The sequence below is a fragment of the Protopterus annectens genome, chromosome 2.part0 (genome assembly GCF_019279795.1).
Source record: "Protopterus annectens isolate FY-2018-M chromosome 2.part0, PAN1.0, whole genome shotgun sequence".
NCBI lineage: Eukaryota > Metazoa > Chordata > Ceratodontiformes > Protopteridae > Protopterus > Protopterus annectens.
In genome coordinates, this window is record NC_056728.1 from 1,338,285,045 (window position 1) to 1,338,304,408 (window position 19,364).

Below are 19,364 nucleotides of genomic sequence, written 5' to 3' on the forward strand. Positions count from 1 at the left end.
TTGCAATTTACTGTGTGTATTTGTTATCCTTTTTTCATATATGAGAAGCCCTCTCTGGTGTTAGTGGTGAGGATTGAGGCTCCCTGATTGCTGGGCCAAGGCACGGGTATCACAAAGAGTATGTTAAGCAACCTTTTATAACCAATGATCTTAATTAGAGAGAGACATCAGTATTGTTATGTCAGAAAAGTGTCTTGCAAAATATTTTTTCTTCTCACACTCCTTCATCCCTCATTATCTCCTTTCCTCCTGCTCGTCCTTTTCTATCTTATCCATAGGTAAGCTCAGAGTGTCAGCAAACAGTAAAACAGCCACATCTCTGGCTTGTCAAAATCCAAGTTTATTCTCTTTTTAGCTTAGTTTTTGGCTTACAAATTATATCTTGCCTTACTAGCTAAATCTATGTAATGACCAATATCAATGTAACTGTGGGTTCTAACAGACTGAATAAAAAATTAAAACTAATAAATTAAATCCATGTCCCTGTCTCCTGCTAGTTGAGACTCATATATGATACTAAAATAGCATGTCTGTTTTCAGCTATGTTCCCTGTCTGTATTAAGGTTTTTAGGGAGCTTTGCATATGTAACACTACCCAGTTTAGGTAAATGATGCGCATTCTGTATGCATTTCAGTGTGTGTATGCTTTATCTGTGGATGCATAACAGTAAAATATTTATCTTTTCATTTTGCAGTAAGTGACATTTTGTTTCATTATTTCATGACACTATTGAATGCAAAGATGAACATTTAAAGACAGACTACTTTTTCTCACTTTGTAGTGACAACACCAAATGCTTATCTCAAGAAGACATGGCAAAGAAGAAATATAAATGTTAATGTGCTTAGCAGATGCAAAAAAAAAAAGAAATGTGATAATGAAATTAACTCCTTTTCTGGGAAATGCCAAAAAAGGCGGTGCTGGATAGTTATATATTCAGAAAAGCAAACCTTACAGAAATAAATTAAATGTGCTAAAGGTCAGTGAATGTTAAGTTATGGAACAGCACTGAAACTAGTTAGGCAATTCAGATTAGGGTGGTGCGCACTTCAGTATATGACAGGCAGTTTATGTCTCATTCAGAATTTGTCTGTAATACTGTAAGACCCCACAAAATACTAAATAAGGTGTTCATCTCGAGAAGCAATTACTTACTGTTTCTAAAAAAATTTACATGTCCTTGAACAAGATATGGAAAAGTTCAATGAAGAAAACTTATTCAAATATATGAACTGCAAAGTCAAATAATAAAATTAGTTTCTCATTTGAAATAAACATATTTACGTTACAATATAGTTTGACTTATGAAACATTTATTTTTGGGGGTCATGCTTGACAGTACAATTTATCTTAGCATCACATGGTTATGAACATAGATGAAGAAATTATTGGCAATGAAAATAAAAAGGTTACAAGTTATGAAGTATACAAACCATTATTGTGAAGACTAACACTGTAAATCTTTCATTTCAGAGCAAGGCATTTGTTTTATACCCCAGAAGGGAGACTGCTTTAGTTATGTATATCACTTTTGCTTGAAGCTCACTTAATGTCCTGTTAGAAATTAAGCACCTCTCAAGAATTCCTAGAAAGAAGCTATGAATTAGACTAAGATGAGTGTCTTTCCCAACATGTGTCCTTTCCATTCCCTCTGTAACCTGCATTTTCTTCCTCCAAGGTTAATGTCGCAGGTAATATAAAATATCCTTTATTATATTTAAAATTCTTGTATATTCTACTACAGATCTCAAAAAACAGGGCGTGTACTTCACGTAATGTAAATTCTGGTATAAAGAACTGAGTGAATACATGCCTGTCACATAAACCTGCTCATCATATGCTGACCTTCTGATCACAAGTTGGTGGAAAAGCATGTATTTAGCATTCAGTCCATGCTCATTAACTAGGAAGGTATTCTCAAACTGGACCATTTGTCTACCTGTGCATATCAAATAATGGTTCTGTTCTAAGACTGTTATCTGGTTAACTATAGAAAGACTATTCAATAGTTTTCCAGCTTGTCTCAGAAATTGCTCCAGTAGCAACTTGCAGTGCAAGGGAAATAATATCACTTTTACTAAAATTACTGTAAATGACTCATGCAGCTTCCAGAAGCCTCTAGCTTGACTGGTACACAAACATGCTTACTATGCGGATTGTTTAGTGTCCATCTGTCCTCTTATTTTTGTCCTTACTTTTGCATAACTAATTAGACAAAAAATAAATGATAGCATCTCCTCAGCTGGCATGTTAGAATGTTTTTATCTGCAGACGATCTTTAAGTTTATTTAACAAATCACAGTCCTTATTTTTCATTGCTCAAGGGTATCATAACATAATTTGGTTTTCTTTCTGGAAACAAAATACATGAAATGCAAATAATAAATACATTTATACTGGCTATTTATCCTCAGAACATAAGCAATAGCCATTTAAGTGAGATAAACATAAGCTTTAAATGTATTTCTCTAAATGTTAAAGAAGCTACCATTTTTCAAAATATTCCAGTATCACCACATATAAATCATCAGTGTTACTCATTTTTCTATATAAAAGATAGAATTAGAATAACAGAGTGCTATACACACATACATATACAAATATACATGTGTATATATGTAATAAGATAATATTTACAATAATAAAACAGTGTACAAAAGATGTATATACAATTTTTTACAACTTACTAGTGATTAATAATACACAGAGAAGAAAGATTTATACAGACTGAATAAAAGGTAGTAGTACACATGTAGTATTTTTTAATGGCATTCATTATAAGGAGGGAAAGACAGCAGATACATTTATAATAATCAGTTCATTTATGCCCTTCAGTGCATAGGCAATTTAGAATTTAGCTTGATTGTAAAGTCAAAGAAGTTCAGTGGATTTATAGAATTGTTACTTAAAAGAGTAAAGAGTCATACTAATCTCCAGAATCTTAGAATTTGTTTACGGTGGTCTATAGTTCTGGGCACAAGGACAGATTTGGTTGTTCAGAAAGTGGCTTTTTAGGGTGAATTTGAAGGTTTCTATGGAATTTTTGGAATTTGTCTAGTAGTAGGGTCTTCTTCACTTTTTCATAGGTTAGAAATGTCCAGCTAGAGTGAGCTTCGGTTCTCCCTTCATTTAAATCTTGCATTTCACAGGTGAGTGAGACAACTAGCTTTGTTAGTGAAGGCAATCCAGATGGATACACTGCAGTTTAATTCAGTTCACTATCAATTTCTGTCTATGACTTGTTCATTTGTAGCTAATTAAAAGAAGGAAGTGATTTAGGAAATACTACATGATTACTGTGAGCGGCTGTGAGTGACTTTTGGGAGGTTTGTTGGACTGGAAATGAAGCCCATATAAGTTGTATGACATTCCTGGAAATGGGGAACAGCTGTTGTAGTACTGACTGGTCAGCTGAGATCCAATAGTGATGATAGGAGGTACTGCCAGTCATGGTAGGTGAAGTAGGGCAGTGGATGTATGACTTGTGCCAGCACAGCTAGCTGGAATTTTGTAAATAATTATCTATCATTTGTATAGCAAACTGATTTGTACAGATGCTTGTGCTGAAAAATGTATTTGTGAGGTTTTCCTGTGTTATAACTGTATCAACAGTGCACCTTACTGGAATGAAAAGAAATGTACATGTATTATTTTAACTGAATTAAATGTATATGTTTTAATAGAGGATACTGGGACAGCAAAAGGTTAACCAGCTAGCTTATTTTAAGAAAAATAAGGGAAATTAAATGAGCTGTTAAACCATTAAAACAGCAGCCCACAGTGCTGGATAGGACTGGAGACATTACATATGGAAGAAGTCATTGTTCATTAGCTCAGTAAAAGAGGGGAAGCTCCAGGGCACTGTCATAAACATTTAGATGTGTATTGTAGCTGTCTATGCTAAATTCCTGTCTCAGCTTCAAATGTGATATTGTGGGAACCTAGAGTCAGGTGACCAGATGAGATCATTGTGCAAGAGATCTAGGATATTGTATTTTACAGGGAGTAATCTCTCAGTAGAGAGTATTCTGTTTGGAGCCCTGACTAGAAAGACTGCTCATGTATTTCATCTTGCCTTGCCCAAGTAACTTATTGAGGAACAGTAATTTGTTTAGATCAGTCAGGAATATAGTGAAGCTTAGTTTAGAGATTGTTTTCCGTTATTTCTCTGAGTCTGTCCATTAAATGTTCTTTTCAATATTTCCTGTGATCTGAGCTCTGTGGTTTACTGTGAATATATTTTCAGTATTTTCATGCTCTTTTTGTTATTTATTATTAAATACATTTAAAACTTTTATTGGTGCTGGTCATTCTAGAAAGTACTTAACCTTTGAGAATGCTTATATTTGTTTGGTGACACTCCAGAAGGCCTAGGTGTCTTGGTCAACTACTACCATTTGTATTAGTGTTAATATTATACAGTACAATTGGACACCCTTTGTTAAGGGCCTTAGAGTAGCTGACTGTGCAGTGTCTGATGGCAGTGATAACTACCTTATACTCTGGGCAGAAGGGGCACAGCAGGTAAATCTGTGCCAGCCTTTCACAGGTGTGTGTGTGTGTCTGTCAGATACATGGGACAAGGGAAACAAAGCATTGGGTTCACAGAGAGGGTGCTGGAGCACATGGCTTGGACGCTTAGCTGAGGACATAACCTTACAGCTGTACCAGCTGGGAGTCTTACTGGGGACCTGGAGGGAGGCAGATATAAAGAAATCCAGACCCTGAGCTGAGTGTGTTCCCTATGTGCTTTTAAGGGAAATTGTGCTTGATGCAGAGAGGTCTGCATCTGGAAATACTGAATGTATCCAGTTGTATTCCAAGTGCACGTCCCTCTCCAATGTCAGTGGTGAGGATTCAGTCTCCTTGATTACTGGCCCAGAGAATGGTCGTCACACCAATATTTTGTTTAAAATACAAGAGATATGGGATTAACGTAACTGATATGCAGTGAAAGATGTGTATGAGTCATAAAGCCTTTTGGGAATTTTTAATGTGTAAATAGTTTCCTCTTTTTAAAAGAAGGGTCTTCAGTTTATATGAATAAAAATACATTGTATTATAGTTCACTTAGCAACAGATTGGTTTCTCTACAAATGGAAACTGATGACTATAGATTTATACATGTGCTGATCCTATTATGTTCATTGTGAGAGTAGACCAGAGTTAAGCTAGTTAGTGCAATGGGTTTATTAGAAATGGAAAAGGATGAGAATCGAAATGTTATATAAGGTCTGATTTTTAACAAGAAATAAGTTAGTGTGATTAACTGATTGTCTATGAACAAACTTTTCTGTTCACTGATTACAACTGCACATCTCAGGAAGTGTATTTTTATAGAAAGTTAAGGACAGTAAGACTTGTTAATAATGAATAGCTGAGGTATTGTTGCAGACATAAAGTGTACTTAATACAAAAATAAGATAAGATTAGAGCTGTATAATGAATAGTGTTCCTTAAGTTTTTTTTATATATATATATATATATATACATATGTGTGTGTGTGTGTGTGTATGTGTGTGTATATATATATATATATATATATATATATATATATATATATATATATATGTATGTATATATATATATATATATATATATATATATATATGTAGGGGTATTAAATATGGGCATAAGAATTACAGATCACCCATTGACAGGCTATCTTAGGGGTCAAATAAATTGACAGCAGGATAGTAACATTCCTTAAAAGTGAGATTTTTGAGGAGCCACTTCATTATGTCGGTAACACAAGCAATTCAAAAAGGGTGGAAGAGGTTAACATTTTATAGTAGTGAATTATTGCCTATGTAAGCCCTGATACAATATCGTTGTACATTTAATAGGGTACTGGCTTTGCTGCTTTGCCATTTGGTTTAATTATGGAGCTTGGTACGTGAGAATTACTGAAGTGTTATAACATCTTCATCAAGTACATCTAGGTTTTCAATTATTTTTTTTAAATGTAATAGATATCAGAACAATCTATGTTTGACCATTATGAATGGCTGAATTGCTAACAATATGTAGATAATTCTGTAGTTGTGATAACAGATACTGTAGCTGTAGGCACCTTAGATAACATATCAGTTGTCTAGCTGTTGAGTTACCACAAGGTAACAATGCAGGCAAAGTTTGTCTGTGATCTGGATACTGAAGATGTTATGTTAGGTGCTATAACTTGACTTTGCTGCACTGCATTTCATTGCTTTAATGGCAGGATCTTTTCCCTCCTTTCTGTTTGACCAGAACTGCTTTAAAATGGTATGCTTAAGATGTTATGTTTAAGGTATAAGTTTTAGATTAAGATAATGTGGAGGAATATATAAAAGCTTAAACATTATTGAAGATTTGTAGTGAGTAGAATATAGGGATGTTTTTCAATTTACAGACTGACTGTTTTTATAGTGTGCTGTCTGTGCTGGAAATATTACGTTGGGCTGAGGTCTTCATGATGTATTGAAGGGTAAAAGGTGATTAAATGGCTATGTTCAATTCCACGTGAGAAAGACAAAGCAATGTTTAAAAGGACAGTGAGGGTACAACAATCAAATCATGTTTTTATTTCTCTTGTTTATGTTTAATTGGATTTAAGACTTGTATTCAAATATATACACTTATATCTTACATAAAGATACAAAGTGCTGATGTTATTAAAAATAAATAAAAGTTATCCTAGTCTGTGCCAGACAGTCCTGCACCAAACAAAATACATAGATAAAATGATGAAAAAATCAACTGGTAGTCCATATTGTGTGTTTAACATTACATCCCATAATATTTTGTACAGATAAACAGTTGAAAGATCTCTAAAATGAACATGAAAAAATGCTAAACACAAAAATGAAAAATATAAGCTGCAGGCACAAGCCAGTAATATCTTCTTATTGCACTTAATGAATTCTTAATAATGCAAGATTCTCCACATACAACTACTCAAAAACCCTCACTATACTATACCATTCAAGCAGACCTTTGAATAGTTGCAAAGCAGTACTAGACAATCAATTTTTCATTCATAAAGGATAACAAGCTTACTCCAACCACACAGTGCCATAATCAAAGCAGATGAGTTACCATGTTCAACAGTGTTGGACTTAATAAAATTCCAGTAACAAAGCTCCAGTAATAAAAAATGAAGTTACTGCTGCAAATGAATGAAAACTCTATGTCCAAAAACAATCCCTCATTGATAAAAAGAAAACTCAGAGAGCTGTGGGTGAGATGCCAACAAGCCAGCAGAAGGTGGCTTCTTACACTAACAGTTCTGGATGGACAAAGATAGATTTATGTTTAGAAAAATGTTTCCTGAGACACAGAGAAGCAAAAGAATGTGATCTGAAGCAATTAAAGAACAGATGAATGCACTTCAAGTATTATTGCAGGAAGACAGGTTGTCTATAGTCAGAAGATATTCCATGTGGCTGACAGTGTGGATATGATGAAAAAACAAACTAAAAGACTAAAAGTCATGGAAGACAGCATTAGTGCTTTATCTGTTGAGATGTGGGAGCAGAGTACAAAAGTGAGGGAGCTGCAAAACAGATTAGAGTGGCAGAATGAGAAACTGGTTGATGTCAAGAATATGATGTAGAAATCAAACTTCAGACTGATTGGTATTGGAAAGATTTCTGGATTCAGAGCAAGTAAGTTTGTGGAAAAAAATGCCAAGAGATTGTTTTTGTTTCGCAAACAAGAAAGCATAAAAGTGGAGACTTTTCATTCAGTCAGGTAGAAGAGAGATATGATATAGAAGGATATAGGGAATCTCCAAACTCTGAATCCCACACAGTTTGGTTTTGTGAAGGGTAGATCATGCCTGCTCAACTTGTTCAACTTCTTTGATTCAGTCACCAGAGCTGTGGATGAAGGCAAGGTGGTTCATACAGCCTACCTTGATCTGACCAAGGCCTTTGATACCATTCACCACTCAGGAATCATAGAAAAACTCACTAAGCTAGGCATCAACCCCTATATCACTAGGTGGGTTGCAAACTGGCTCACAGGTAGAACCCACAGTGTGAAAACAGCTGACTCCAAGTCAGACTGCCAACCAGTCATGAGTGGAGTCCCACAGGGTTCAGTCCTGGGTCCTTTCCTGTTTGGTATCTACTTCTCTGAAATCTAGGTCAACACGAGGGGACTCTGGCTGACAAAGTTCACAGATGATTGCAAGTTGGGAGCTACTATTAACTCCCCAAGTGATGTTGGCATCCTACAGAAAGGCCTCACTGAGACCAACGACTGATGTCAGAACCATGGCCTTAAGCTCAGTGCCAAAAAATGTGTCATCATCCCCTTTGGGAAAAACCCGATTTCCATGAATTACCACTTCAATGGTAGTCCACTGAAAACAGAAGGCGTTATAAGAGATCTGGGAACACAGGTTGACAGCAACCTCTCTTTTGACCACCACATTGCCACTGTGGTCAGAAAGTCCTTCTATGTGGCCCAGCTCATTACTAAGGGTTTTCCATCCAGGATGAAAGAGGTCATTGCCTCCCTCTACTATTCCCTCATTAGGCCAATCATTGAGTACAATGCCCCATTTTGCATGCACCTCACTAAACTTCTGCAACAACTGGAGAGGCTGCAAAAGTACCTCACAAAGAGGATCTTAGGCCTTAAACATTTGTCCTATATGGACAGACTCAAAAAACTCCAACTATTCTCTTTCTCATATCGCCTACTTAGAGGCGATCTCTGCTTGACTTACAAAGCCATGTCCGACCCAGGTCTGTTAGAAATGCTACATCTAAAGAAATACTGATAACTCAAGATTTCTTCGCTTAACAGGATCCCAATGAAGGCAGTCCCACACACAGTCCGTAGTAATTGCAAAGCACAAAACTGTTCAGTCAGCGACCGTGTATAGTAAAAAACAGTTTATTAGAACTAGTTACAAAATAAAATTCAGTTGATTAAGTGCTTTCATTTCCACTCTGAAACTTCATCAGAATAATGAAACCACATGTGCGGACCTATTTATATTTAATTTAAAATTCCAATTAATTCCAATTAATTTGTTCATTGAATTAGTTACAGGCGCAGTACAGAATCTAAAAAATGTATATATGCTTGATGACATAGAAAATATATAAAAAGTATATAAAAAGTGTGCTTAATAACACATAAATATACAATGTAAGACCAAGAACACTTATAGATTCATAGATTCATAGATTCTTACTAAGCTAGTTGCCCTTGCGAGCCATTTTAAGCTTAGCCAATTATCCCTTGTGAGACTCAAACTCTGCACCTTGTGTTTGTAAGGCAAACACCTTAACCATTAGGCCACCCTCCCAACATAGTTCAAAAACTATTACTAAAAGGTTATTTTCTAAAAAATTATTTTCTAAAAACACATAAATTTAATACAATAAAATAAAATAAAACAAAACAAAACTAGATCTATCATGTTGTGTACTACCTAAAATCATACATATAGATATATCTAAAATACTAATGCATTCAAAATTTGAAATACATAATAATGAAAGAATAAATAAATTATATATATATATATATATATATATATATATGTATATATATATATATATATATATATATATATATACATATATATATATATATATATATATATATATATATATATATATATATATATATATATGTATATATATATATATATAAATGTAATACAACACAAAAACCTGGTACATCATGTTTCTATTATACAAAATCATACCTAAAAAAATATTATTAGTAGTACTCTAGTATCCTATCATTTTGTTCATTTTATTTTATTTTATTTTGCTTTACTTTGTTAGCTCTTAGTCTTAGGGCTGGTAAAAGTGATACATGGTCATTCATCACAGGGGGTGTGTTTGAATCCAAGCATAGCTGCCAAATTAATTCTCTAAAACACAATTTGTTTTCCCAATCACCCCCTCTACTGTCCCTGGGGACCATTTCCAAAATCCAAAATTTTAAATTGGCTTCTGTACATGACAAAGTATGTCTATAAAGTGCGTTTGTTTCCTTTTTTCTGTTGACATCATACATATGTTCATATATCCTCTGACAGAGATGTCTTTCCATTTTTCCCACATAGTAAGCCCAACAGAATGTACAGTAAGCTAAATATACAGTCCCCTTAGTGTAACAAGTATAATGTTGTTTGCTCTTAAGGGTAATTGGGATGGTGGGTAATAGTAAATCCCCCTTATTAGCTACAAAAATACATTGAGAGCATTTTCCACAATGATAAGTTCCCTTTTTGTTAACCATTTTGTCACTATTCTCCTGTCTGGTCTTCTCAAAATTTTTTTAAGACTGAGACCCCATCTAAAGCTATGCATCAAATGCTTGTCAAATACTTCTAATCTGTTGGGCATACTCTTAAACATATCCCATGTCTTATCTATAGCCCTTCTCATCAGGGTAGTATCCGAATTGTTATGTCATAACTAAAAAGGGAGTAATGTCTTTTGTTATGTAAGTCCCCCCATTTTTGCCCCCACCAATTTTATTGTAACCAATATTCTCTGCATTGTGTTCTGAGTTCAATAAGGGTACAAATCTTGTACCCCACTCCTTAATCACTTCCTCCTTTAGGGAATTAATAAGGGTGTCAGGGCAACCTCTTTCCAAAAATAATTTGTGTACATATTCCATTTCATTTATGAAATCTACATAATTAGATGTCATCTTTGCCACCCTAACCATTCTTCTTCTGTAAAGGGGGGGTGATTACTGTTGTAATGTAAATATGAATTAGAAAAACAAGCCTTCTTGTAGATTTTCGACACATATTTCTCATTTAAAATATCTTTTGAGATAGCTACATTTAAGTAGTGTGTCTCTTCTGTATTAAATTCATATGTAAAACTAAGAAATTCAGTAGAGTTATTAAAAAATTCTATAAATTTTGGAATATCATCCTGGGTACCCTCCCAAACTATAAATATATCATCCAAAAAATGAAAATATTTAACAATATTATCCATAAATGGGGAAGTGAAAACAAAGTGCAACTCCCAGTATAACATGACTATATTGGCATAAATGGGGGCACATGCTACCCCCATAGCCACACCATCCAAATGTTGAAAGATATCTCCTTGAAAATAAATAAAATTATTTTTAAGAACCAACTCAGTGTTCTCTAGTACAAGTCTAAATTCATGTTCATTAAGAAATTTGAATTCCGTTAACATGTGTTCAAACTATTCTAGTCCTGTGTTGTGTGGAATGATGGAAAACAAATCCTTTACATCAACATTAAGAAATTAGTAGTGGAATTGGTATTGTAGTTGATTAATTTTGTTTAACAAATCCCAGGAATCAATCAAAATGTGTGGGTATAATTTGTAAAAGGGCTTCAATTTTGTGTCCACACAGATTGCTAACGGTTGAGTTTTGGAACCATCTTATGTCACAATAGGTCTTAAAGGTGGATTTGTGCTATCTTTGTGCACCTTGGGGATGCCAAACATAGTAGGGAGAAAAGGTTTATCAATCTTAAAAAATCTGTATAAATTGTCCTCAATTAAACCTTGTAATAAATTATCCTCAATAATATGATCTATCTTTTTATATGCTATGTTGAGTTCATTCCTAGATATAGTAGTGTATCTAAAATATCCATCATTTTGGTAATATAAGACCAGCTGTTCATTAAAACAACCCCACCCCCTTCATAATTCTTATATCTGAATTGTGATGTGTAATTTCATCCAAAATCACCCATTCTTCTAAGTTTAAGTTAGTATGAAAGTGTCTTTTTTTGTTCTGATAGTAACTATGTTTTATTTATTTTATTAAAACTTTCTCAAAGTTACTAATGTCAATATGTAAGGGGGGGTTGTATGTACTTTTCCTCACCAACTCACCGTAGGGTTTGGTGGGCAAATGGATTTGAACCCCTTTACTGGAGGCCAATGCCTCCAAATTTAACTTCCTCGTAAATAATTTTACATCGAGAATGATTCCAGCCAAATCTACTTTTTTGGTTGGAACAAAAGTGAAGCCTTTTTTGAACAAAGAAAAATGTCTGTCCTCAATATTAATGTCAGTATAATTGTAAATAAAAAAATCTCCATTTTGTTGGTTGATAACATTGTTGTATGTATTAATACTGATATTGTATTCCCCACACTGTTCCATATCCACCTCAAAATTCTCAATGTTAATAGTTTGAGGTAATAGTATTATATCCCTACTCAATATTGTCGGTTCCCCTGATGTCTCTGGGGGTGTTTCTGCATAACTTGTGCATATGTTGGATGGGTAGGTAGGTTCCGGATCCTTTTGGACCTCCTGGGCCCCTCCTGCTCTAAAGGGATATCATATTCACTATTCCCCCCATTGTAAGTGTATTTGTATCGACAATTTTCCCTTTCCAACTGTGTATCATTTCTCCCTTGCTCCCATTGATGAGACCGTGCATTATAATGACCTGTTTGTGTGAACTCTCTCCTTTTAAAATGGTTATTTAAATACTTTTTTACGACCCAGAGTATAAGCCTTTTGTTTTTCATAGGCTCTATCATCCCTATCTAATTTGCCCATCTTCCTTTTATGATTTTTAATCATAATGTTGTCAACATCATTAAGAACCCTAAAATAGTCACATTTGTACTCTTGCACAGTAAACAGTAAATCATCACATATTTCATTATTTATTCTGCCTATCTTGTCCTTTAACTCTTCAATTAAATTGTTATTGTTATTAACCATAGCTCTCATAAGAGCTAAACCACAATTATTTAAAATGTCCACAATTTCATTGTAAAAAGCAGAACCAAAAATAGTATTGTTAGGAAACTTGTTAAGCCTAAGACCTTTAGGCACATGTTTCCTTTTTATAAAGGAGAGGCTGCAAAAGTACCTCACAAAGAGGATCTTAGACCTTAAACATTTGTCCTATATGGACAGACTCAAAAAACTCCAACTATTCTCAGTCTCATATCGCCTACTTAGACTTACAAAGCCATGTCTGACCCCGCTCTGTTAGAAATGCTACATCTAAAGAAATCCCAATTCCTCCGCATCATACACGCTAGAGACCTCAACCTCATTACCACAATCAAAAGAACATGCTGGAGGGACAGGTTCATAACCCAGAGATTATCCATGCTATGGAATAGACTTCCCATACATGTCAAGCAGAGCACTTCACTGACCCTCTTTAAGAGAAATTTTGATGAGTGGATGGGAAATAGAAAATTCACTCCAGGGATCACTCCAGTAGCTTTACACGACAGAGGCAATGGGAACTAAGGTCAGGTGGCGCAATGCCTGGGTAATCCTATGGGCTAGGCTTGTAAAGGCTCCAGGGCCATTAGCCTAATACACACCTATAAACCTATGAACCTAAGAAAGCAGCCACAAAGTACATCCTAGCATGTTTGCATTCACAGAAACAAAAAGAGATTCCAGCAGGCAAGAATACTGAGAACATTTCTATATGAATGGATGTATGACAGAGATGTGAAAGAGTTCTAAAATGGTTTATACAAACAGAGAAAAATATCACTGCATAGGATAAACAAATGTAAAGCCTTGGCAGATTGCTGGGGCTTAGCAACCCTACATACATTAATGCAGAATAGAAAGATGACAGGATCCAGATACAGGATGAACGAGTATAAGTGACTTCTGAACAGAAAAAAACGTAGTTACCTTTAAAGGCACAGCAGTTTGATTCCCAGTTTACAAGCTTCCTAATATGTGATCATGTTCAAGATTTCATATTAGCTTGTAAACTGTCAAATGTCTGTTTTTTAATGTAAGTATTTTAAAACATAGCTTTAAACATTAGTTTACAACTGTCTGTTAAGCAGTTATGACTATAATCATTTAATGACAGTTTGTAAGCAGTTGACATTTTTGGTATCCCCTAAAGGGTGATATCCTGTGCAGGTGTCCCATTCATCCCATCATTCCTATGGCAGACAAGTAACAAGTTAAAGAGCAACTAGAAGTATTACACAAGTGATAATTATTGAAGTTAACATATTAACTTATTAAGCAGTGCAGCAGCCAAACTTGGGTAGCTCTGATTATATTTCAGTAAGATTAATACCTGCTTACAAACCTCTGCTGTTTAGAGAAAAACACACTGAGAAATAGAGCAGAGTCTGGAATGAATGGGCAATGGAAAGTCTCAGGGACTGTTTTGATAGTACCTACTGGGACATCTTCTGAGGAGCAGTCACTTTCAATCAGCATGTGAACATAGACGAATACTCAGACACTAGAATGGCATATATTTCAAAATGTATGGAAGACGTAGCTACAATCAAGAAGATTACAATCAGAGCCAATCAAAAACCTTGGCTAACCAGCAGAGTGTATGAGTTTCTGAGGGCAAGGAATGAGACATTCAAGGCCAAGGGTAAGGTGGGTCTAAGTGAAGCAAGGGCTAACCTAAAAAGGAGCATCAAAGAAGCCAAGAGGTAGTATGGAATAAAGGTAAAAACTTACTTCAAGGGACATGAGGGATACCAGGAGCCTCTGGCAAGGCATTCAGCAGCTAAGTGACTACAAAACCAAGTTGGTTTGATGTGATGACAGCAAGTAATTTCCGGACAGGCTAAACTCATTCTCTGGCAGATTTGAGGAGAACAACCTGTAGGCTACAAAGCTACCCACTGGTCAGAATGAGAAAGTGCTCAAACTTAACCCTGGAGAAGTGAGAAGCCAACTTAAGAAAGTGAACCCCAGTAAGGCTGCAGGCCCTGATAACATTCTGGACATAGTATTAAGGGAATGCACCAACCGACTGTACCTAATCCTTACAGATATTTTCAATACCTCCCTGGCTCTTGAAAGAGTGCCAGTATGCTTCAAGGTAACTAATATAATCCCGCTGCCCAAAAACACCAATCCAACTTGCTTAAATGACTGCAGACTGGTGGCACTAACCTCAAATGTCATGAAATGCTTTGAAAGATTAGTAAAAAAGCATCTGTCAGAAGCTCTGCCACTGACCTTCGACCCTGTACAGTTTGCCTATCAGACAAACAGATCCAATGCAGATGCCATTTCAGTGGCCCTGCACCTCTCTCTGGAACATCTTGAAGAGAGGAATTATGTCAGTATGTTGTTCATTGACTTTAGCTCGGTATTCAACACAGTGGTTCTACTGCAACTTATAGGCAAGTTAAGTAACGTTGGCATCAACAAGAGCCTCTGCAACTGGATCCTTGACTTCTTGATTGGAAGATCACAGAAGACATGCACTGGTAACAATACATCAGGTATCACTACACTTAACACTGGTGTGCCTCAAGGGTGTGTACTTAGTCCTCTACTATTCACCATCCTTACGCATGACTGTTCTGTGAAATTTCCCAGTAACCATATCATCAAATTTGCAGTAGATACCACTGTAGTAGGTCTCATAAGGCATGATGAAGAGAGGTAATACAGGAACAAAATCAGCTCTCTGATCAAATGGTGCAACAATTACAACTTGGATCTGAATGTCAACAAAACTAAAGAAATTATCACTGACTTCAGAAAAAGGCCAGCCATTCACTCACCACTTGAGATCAATGATGAGGTGGTAGACAGAGAGTTCAATCTACAAAGTTCCAGGGGGTGCACATCTCAGAAGATCTCTATTGATCCATGAACACAGGCAGATAATTAAAAATGTTCACCAATGCCTACACTTCCTGAGAAAGCTCAAAAGAGCAAAGCTTCCTCTGAATGCTCTATCCACTTTCTAAAAAGGAGCTATTGAAACTATTCTCACCTGCAACTTTACTGTGTGGTGCAGAAACAGTACTAAGGCAAAGAGGAAGAAGCTTCAAAGAGTGTTGAGGATTGCAGGGAAGATAATGAGCACAAATCTTCCAACCATGCAAGATCTTTTTACAACAAGCATAAAGAGAGCATACAAAACTCATTAACAAAGACATTAGGAACCTCCAAACACTTGACCCGACCCAGTTCAGCTTTGTTAAGGGCAGATCATGCCTACTAAACCTGGTTGACTTCTTCGAGACAGTCACATAGGCCATAGACGAGGCAAAGGTGGTTCACACAGCCTACCTTGATCTCGCCAAGGCATTCGACATCATTCCTCACTCACGTATTATAGAAAAACTCACCAGCCTGAACATAAACCCCTACATCACAAGATGGGTTACCAACTGGCTTACTGACAAAACTCACACTGTAAGAATAGCGGGCTCCAGGTCCGACTCTAAACCAGTCACAAGTGGTGTCCCACAAGGCTCGGTTCTGGGACCCCCTACTGTTTGGCATATATTTCTCAGAATTACAGGCAAACACAGGAGGACTATGGCTAACCAAGTTCGCCGATGACTGCAAACTGGGAGCCACAATTGACTCTCCGGCTGACACAGACATCCTTCAGAAAGGCCTTACTGAGACAGACACCTGGTGTCAAAGTCATGGCCTCAAGCTAAATGCCAAAAAATGCATAGTCATCCCGTTTGGGAAAAACAAAACATCCTCGAACTACCACATAGGCGGCAGCCCCCTTAATACAGAAGAGGTAATAAGAGATCTGTGGACCCAGGTAGATAGTAATCTCTCCTTTGACAATCATATTGCCAAAGTAGTTAGGAAATCCTTCTATGTGGCTCATCTAATTACTAAGGGGTTCACATCTAGAAATAAAGAGGTTATAGTGCCACTCTACTCGTCACTCATCAGACCCATCATAGAGTACAATGCCCCATTTGGGATGTACCTCACAAGACACTTCCAACAGCTTTAAAGACCACACAAGCACCTTTCTAAGAGGATTACTGGCCTCAAACATATGTCCTATGCAGCCCGACTGAAAAAACTCCGGCTGTACTCAGTGGCATATCGCTTACTCAGAGATGATCTCTGCCTGACTTACAAAGCCATGTCCAACTCAGAACTGATGGACATGCTCCACTTAAAGAAATCCAAGTCACTGCAAGCCATGCGCTCTAGTGAGATAAACCTCGCCACAACAATAAATAGAACATGCCGGAGGGATAGATTCCTGTCACAGAGACACCCCATGCTTTGGAACAAAATCCCTAACTACATTAGGCAGAGCCCCTCACTAACACTCTTCAAGAGAAGCCTTGACAAGTGGATGGGTAACAGAAAATACACCCCTGGGATCACTTCATTGGCTCTGCTTGACAGAGGCTCAGTTAATTAATCAATGGGGTGGAGAAAGCCAACACACTCTGGCTAGGCTTATAAATGCCCTCGGGCAGATAGCCTAGTACCTACCTATGAACCTATGAACCTATAAATACTTAGAGACAAATCATATTCAGCATTTGGCTGGTTTGCTAGACTTTCATCTAGCAAGAGGTACTGCAGCATCTGCTGTAGGACCTCCAAGCCCTTGAACAGCTTCTATCCAACAGTAATAAGGCTCATAAACTCTGACATCAACTTAGATGTCTCCTACCTCCAAACGTGATCTCACTAATAATATTTTACTGAAAGAGATACACTATTTAATTCACAATAGTTAATATATTCTTACAGAAGAGCAATATCATTCTCTTAAAAGTACAATTGCAATAATTCCTTATGTGCAATATTAACAAACTTCCTTTTCTTCTCTTTTTCTGTGTAGAGTATTATTTGTTCATATGTTTAGGTTTATATATATTGGTAGTTTTTCCTGACTAGAAATAGGTTATATGGAGTATTTTTTTAATGTGTATTAGTCATTAGAATATTTGTGTACATGTCATGTCTTATTCTTTTTATACTTAAATTGCCTCTGTACTCTGATGACGAGCTGATACCCTAAATTTCATTTAGGTTGCACTTGTTCATAGGTTCATAGGTAGATACTAGGCTATCTGCTCTAGGGCATTTATAAGCCTAGCCAGAGTGTATTTGGCTTACGCCTCCATATTAGATTAGCCTACTGTGCCTCTGTAAAGTAGGTCACAGAAGGTACCCTTTTAAGATTAGTTTACTGTGCCTCTGTCTAGCAGGGACACAGGAGAGATCCCAGGGGTGAATTTGCGATTTCCCATCCACGCGCCCAAATTTCGCTTGAAGAGGGTCAGCGAGGGGCTATGTCTAACATGAATTGGGATTCTATTCCAGAGTGAGGGGAGCCTCTGGGAAATGAATCTGTCCCTCCAGCATGTCCTGTTTATTTTTGTGCTGAGGTTTAGGTCCCTGGAGTGTGTAGCTCTAAGGGACTTGGATTTTTTGAGGTGGAGCATGTCCATTAATTCTGGGTTTGACATGGCTTTGTACATCAGGCATAGATTGCCTCTGAGAAGGCGGTAAGCAACTGAGTAGAGCTGGAGTTTCTTTAGTCGAGCTGCATAGGACATCTGTTTGTAGCCCATGATCCTCTTGGTGAGGTACTTTTGGGGTCTCTCCAGTTGCTGCAGGTATCAGGTAAGGTACATCCCAAAAGGGGCATTGTATTCAATTATGGGCCTGATGAGTGACGAGTAGAGGGGCACAATGACCTCTCTTGATCTAGATGCGAACCCTTTCGTGATAAGGTGGGCTATATAAAAGGTCTTTCTAATCACTTTGGCAACGTGATTATCAAAGGATAGATTACTATCTACGTTGGTCCCCAAATCTCTAATTACTTCTTCCGTACTTAATGAATTACCACTTATGTGGTAATTTGTGGGCACCTTGTTTTTCCCAAAGGGGATGACTATGCACTTTTTAGCATTTAGCTTGAGGCCGTGGTTCTGGCACCAAGCATCCGTCTCTGTGAGAACCTTTTGGAGGATGCTTGTATCAGCTGGAGATTTGATTATGGCCCCCAGTTTGCAGTCATCTGTGAACTTTGTCAGCCATAATCCCCCCGTGTTAGCCTGAACCTCAGAGAAGTATATACCGAACAAGAGAGGTCCCAGAACTGAGCCCTGTGGGACGCCACTTGTAACTGGTTTGGATTTGGACATGGCACCTGCGATTCTGACCATGTGGGTTCTATCTCTGAGCCAGTTTGCAACCCATCTTGTGATATAGGGGTTGATATTTAAGCTGGTAAGCTTATTTATGATGCCCGAGTGGGGTATTGTGTCAAAGGCTTTTGCGAGGTCCAGGTAGGCTGTGTGGACTACCTTGCCCTCGTCTATGGCTTTGGTAACTGTTTCAAAGAAATCAACTAGGTTTAAGAGGCAAGATCTGCCCTTAACAAAGCCGAATTGGGTAGGGTCCAGTGTCTGGAGGCTCCCAATGTCTTAGTTTATTTGTTCCATGATAATACGCTCCATAGCTTTACAGACGAGACTAGTCAGGCTTATGGGGCGATAGTTTCCGGGGTCCGTTGTAGCACCACCTTTGTGGAGTGGGACCACTGTAGCTGTACGCCATTCTTTGGGTACATATCCTGTAGTAAGGCTAAGTTTGAACAGTGACTTAATGTGAGGGTTCA